Source organism: Alligator sinensis, unplaced genomic scaffold, assembly GCF_000455745.1.
Source record: "Alligator sinensis unplaced genomic scaffold, ASM45574v1 scaffold264_1, whole genome shotgun sequence".
Lineage (NCBI taxonomy): Eukaryota > Metazoa > Chordata > Crocodylia > Alligatoridae > Alligator > Alligator sinensis.
The window spans coordinates 5,221,198-5,226,851 of record NW_005841831.1 but is presented as its reverse complement, the minus strand read 5'-3'; positions in this window follow the sequence as shown (position 1 = coordinate 5,226,851).

Sequence of the window (5,654 nt, the reverse complement as noted above, 5' to 3'; positions counted from 1 at the left end):
TGGCCCCCCAATGGCTGCCCCACCTGCAGGGGCTCTGGCCCTTTAAGAAAATAAAAAGCCGAGAAAAGCCCCAGGACTCACCATTCCTGGTGCAACCTCAGGGTTTTGGGGGCTCCTGCAGAGCCCCCACCTGGCACAGGGCAGCGGGGATCGCCCCCGGCCAGAAGGAGTGGTGAGTCCGGGGGTTTCTTCAGGTTTTTTTTCCTTAAAGGGCCAGAGCTGGGAGTGAGGTGGGGGGGATCAGGGGGCTCATACAGAGCCCCCCATGCAGCTTGGAGCAGCGGGGATGGCCCCCCCGCCCGGCAGCACCTGCTGAGCCGGGGGTGGGGGGTTTCCCCAAGTGCTGGGAGCTGGGGCGGGCAGGACAGCCATTGCTGGGCTGAGAGAGGGGAGGGGGACGGGCCTGGCCTGGCTGATTCGGAGATTTGACTGAATCGAATCAGGACAGTGATTCGAATTGCCGAATCGAATCACTGTCCCCCGAATCGACCAAATCTGAATCGAATACTAGCCGCTTTGCACAGGCCTAGTGACCACATCTCAGTATATTGCTGCTGGCAGAAGTGTGTGGGCATGGAGGACTGCAGCAGGGGGTAGATTGTGTGCATCCCCCCCAACCCTGCAATGGAAACCCACTGCTACAAAACAGAGTCCTGGCTCTTGTTCTATCAGCCGCATACTGAATTGCCAGGAGGTCAGTTACAACTCACCCTTGTCCACCAGAGAGTCACTTACACTGCACAAAGCTTTTCGCACTCTGCTGCCACAGCCGGGTCACCTACTTGCACAGTTTTATGGTGCATCTTGAACATTTGGTGTTTGTTCTGAAAGCCCCAGGGCCTGGAAGCAGGTGAGCTGGCTACAGTTTCAGCTTGTGTTTTTTTTAATTAGTATGGTTGCAGAGAACTCTTGAAAAATGCATTCTTAAGACAAGAAAAAGAACCAATTGTCATTATTTTTTAAGCCATTATTATGACTTTTGAGTGCTCAGTGTTGGTCAGGCTGTACTGGCCACATCTCTTGGCTCCAGCCCAGAGGGAAAGGGGTGAGGGGGTTGGGGAGAGCAAAGATGGCTCTGGGCTCCTTAGGGCAGGGATTCCCAAACTGTGGTATGCATACGCCTGGGGTACACAAGACATTTCTGGGGGCTGGTACATAGGATAAAATGTGGAATGGCAGATTTAATATTCCTTATAATAATAATTGGCACTTGATGGCTGTCCAACATCTTGACAGATGAAAGGAAATGTGACAAAGTCAGTCAGTCAGTGGTGCTTGGCAGTGATATAGGAGAAGCGCCCAATGCGTGAGAAGCAAGTCTTCCCATAGAGGCTACAAGTCCACTTGTCAGATGGAGGTTCAAGCACACACTGCTTCCTGGCACACCTGTGGACCTCAGCCTGGGCTCTCTGATGACTCTCCATGGTGATTGCACCAGCTTTGATCTGGCTTCTCCAGATGGAGTGGTTGTGGGCAGGGTTCTCCCAGTTGTCGGTGGGAATGCTGAATTTCTTGAGACCTTGCTTGACCTTGTTGCTGTATCGGAGCTTTGGCTTTCCTGTATGTCGTGGGTGGTTCTTGAGTTGGCCATAGAGCACAGCCTTCAGCAGATCATCTTGAAGCATGTACTCCATGTGTCCCATCCAGTGAAGCCTGCAAGTGTCCAGCATAGTCTGTACAGACTGTAGGCCGGTCCTCTCAAGCATCTTGTTGTTGGTGATCCATTGGTCCCAAGAGACTCCAAGGATTTTTTTTGAGACAGCAAAGATGGAAGCTGTTCGATTTCTGCTCCTGCTTGGAGTATGTGACCCAGCTTTCACAGCCATAAAGGAGGGTACTGAAGACACAAGCCTGATAGACTGACACCTTTGTGTTCAGGGTTAGCAGCTTGATGTGCCAGACCCATGAGGTAAGTTTCCCAAAGGTGACGAAGACTGCTGATTCTCACATCAAGTTCTCTATCAAGGCTAAGTGAGCTGGTAAGAGTTGAGCCAAGATAGCAGAAGTGATCTACACTATCCAGAGCTTCATTATTAACATAGATTTGGGGTGGGGTGTTGGTGCCCTGCGACATGACAGCTGTTTTCTTGATACTGATTGCCACGCCAAACTCCATGCATGCTTCAGAGAACTTGTTCATCATGATCTGCAGTTCACCAGCTGAGTTAGAGACTAATGCAGTGCCATCTGTGAAGAGCATATCCCCAGAAGTGTGCTGGGTGACATGCCTTTTGCTCTGAAATTGCCTGATGTTGAACAAGCTGCCACCCATCCTTGACTCAATTAGTACACCAAATTGATCGTTTCCAAAAGCATACTTAAGAAGGATAGTGAAGAAGATACCAAAGCCAGTAGACACTAAAACGTAGCCTTGCTTCATGGCAGTATCAATGCTAAACTCAGATGATGTTTCATTTTCATACCGGATGGTTCCCTTCATTTCCTCGTGGAACTCCTTGAATAGGAAGAGCACCTTTTGTGGGCAGCCAGTTTTCAACAGAATTTTGTAGATGTCATCCCCACTAACCACATTGAAGGCCCTTTGTAGGTTGACAAATGCTACAAAGAAAAGGGTCTGTTGTTCACAGCTTTTTTCTTGCAGCAAATGCAGTGTGAAGGGCATGTCAGCTGTGGAGCGCCCAGCTCTGAACCCACACTAGCTCTCAGGGTAGACTCTCTCAACAGTCTTTTCAGCAAGACCTTTGCAAGCACCTCGCCAACTACACTGAGCAGAGATATCCCTCAGTAGTTGTTGAAGTCTGCTCTGTCCCCTTTATTTTTGTACAGAATAATTATCTTTGCATCTTTCAGATCTTGGGGTATATGGCTTTTTTTCGCAGAAGGCACAGAGAAGTGAACATTGCTCACATCTTTCTCCCCCCTGCGTTTAGGAGCTCCAGAGGTATCTGATCTTTGCCTGCTGCTTTTCCCAGGCACAATCTCTTCAATAGCTTTCTCTACGTCTTTGAGATTTGGTGTTTGGTCTAGCTCCTGCATCAGTGGAAGCTGGGGAATAGCAGCTAAGGCAGTATCACAGATAATAACATCCTTTGAGTAGCGTTCTTTGTAATGCTCAGTCCATTGGTCAAGTTGTTCTTGCCTGTCAGTCAGGATGGCACCATCTTTCACTTTCAGTCTTTTTACAAGTTGGACCAAGTGCCTCTTTAATTCCACCATAGGTACCATGAAGGTCCCCTCTTTCAAAGCAGACCTGAATCTTTTCGTACAGGTCTTGCCAATACCTCTGGGTACATTTACTGGTGGCTTTCTGGACCACAGCCTTAGCTTCTTTAAACCTGAGATTTCTAGACTTAGCTGGGTGTTGAAGTAGAGTTAGGCGAGCTTGCTTTTTCTTTTCTCTGAGTGGGAGAAACGGATGTTCAGACACTGCGAACCAATCTGGTTGTTTTTTCTTTGTTGTTCCAAAGGCATCTTTGGCAGTAGCCAGTGTCTTGTTCTTGAAATTTTCCCACAAAGTGTCAGAATCAGGGGAATCAAGTTGATCGTTTTCAGAAACACGCTCAAGTGCACATTGAAACTTTACACAAGTGTCAGAGACCTTCATGTTAGTGATGCTGAGGCAAGGTTTGCCTTTTGGCTTCACATGATTCTTTTTTGGGTGTAATTGGAGCTTGGCCCTGACAAGGGCATGGTCAGTGCTGCAATCACTGCAATGCATTGATCAAATATACATTATATCACAAATGTTTCTGTGACACATAGGGATGAGGTCAAGCTGATGCCAGTGTCCTGAGCCAGGGTGCTTCCATATGAACTTGCTGCAGCTACTGCCAGGAAAACAGGTATTAAAGACTATCAGCACACAAGAGACACAGAGCTCAAGGACATGCTGGTCATTTTAATTGAAGCTACCTGTGCTGTGTTGGCCAATGATGTGTCCCCAGTGCACCCAGACCTTACCCACATGGACACTGAAATCACCGAGAACATCGAGTTTGCTCCTTGTGGGGATATTCTTGATGATTTGTTCCAGCTGGGAACAGAACTCATCTTTTTGCTGTTTGGAGTAGTTAAGTGTCAGTCCACAGATGACAAGAAGAGATAGGTTTGCAAGTTCGTGTTCACATCCAGCCGTATGATCCTTTCATTGATAGATACGAGAGCGGTACATGCAGACTTCTTAACAGCAAATCCGACACCATGTATCCTTGGGTCATTTTCAGGTTTCCCAGACTAGCAGAAGTGGTAGTTTACTTCACCTAGTGATCCAGTCTCTGAAAGTCTTATCTCACAGAGGGCTGCAATATCAACACCCAATTATGGCTGTTTTCTGAAGTTCATAGTCTTTCAGTTCAAGTCCGGTTAACATAGTGTGAATGCTCCAACAAGCAATGATTAGTTTAGAGCCAGGAAAGAAAAAGTTTGAAGGAAGCTTTTTCAGCCCACCTTTCCTAGGACCTCTCCCAGACTGGGGCAAGCAGGCCAATCCTAAACAGGGCTGCTTGGACACCTGAGCTGCCGCCAAATGCCTGCATCCTTCCCCACAAATATGAACAGCCATTGAGCACAGACCTTCGACATGTAAGCCTAGGCAGAGCAAAGAAGGAAGGGGTTGCCATGGACCCTCCACCTTCTCTCTCGGCAGGGACTATAGGACTTCAGTGGCAAGACAAAAGTCAAGACGATTGGTACAGACCTGCTGCAAGTTGTAGCCAAGATACTACTTCAAGGAAGTGCCCATGTTATCACGTCTGCAATTGTGCCTTTTCTGGATGTGTGGGATCCCAGCAGTGTGGATACTGTTGGCCAACAGGATTCTGGCTCATCCACTTCTCTGGGAACATTTCCTTCACCCAGGGGTTTCACTACCCTACCCTTAGGCGATCTCCACCTGGAGCCATTGCGACTTCCCAAGGGGAGACAGCTTGTTGACTGGTCCCTGTCACTCACTGTTGTGTTGCTGGCTGCACCATCTATGCATCCAGTGGTGAATCCTGGGGTGGGGGGGGAACTAGCCAGACAGCATTGGTATTTAAGGGATTAAATATAAAACATATGCTGGTAAGGGTATGCAGGCAGCTGGTAAATCTGGAAAGAGGGATGCAATAAGAAACAGTTTGGGAACATCGACCTTAGAGTGTGTCCAGCCCTGGGGCTGGCTTTACACTAGTTCAGTGGCTATCCAGCTGATCCAGATGGGACCAGCCAATAACCTCGAGACATAGTTAGAAACATTTGATTGAAAGCTATGCAGATTCCAAAGTCAGTGCATGTGCCTGGGTAGATCTTTGCCTGAGAAGCAACCTCAGTGCCCTGCTACAAACCAAGAATCAGATCCTGAGTACCTGTAGGTTTGCAGGAGGGAGTAGAGGGGTGCATGTCTGATGGTATGACACTGATACTTTGCAGCTAGGAATTATGCATGAGGCTTTAGGCAGTAGCATAACTTGGAGTCGAGGGGCAATAGGGGCATCAGACCTAGGCACGAATTCAGGGAGGGGGTGCCAGAATGGCAGCCCCTAAGGTCCCTGGGCAGCCACTACATCCCCTATTGAGGAAACTTGCACAATGACAGCAGCAGCCCCTGCTGCTGCCACAGTCCCTGCACAAGAAGATTATAATTATTTGGTCCTCCTTGCGCCAATCCCCGTGCCACCCTGGGCACTAAATATAAAGTTACATGCCTGTTCTGA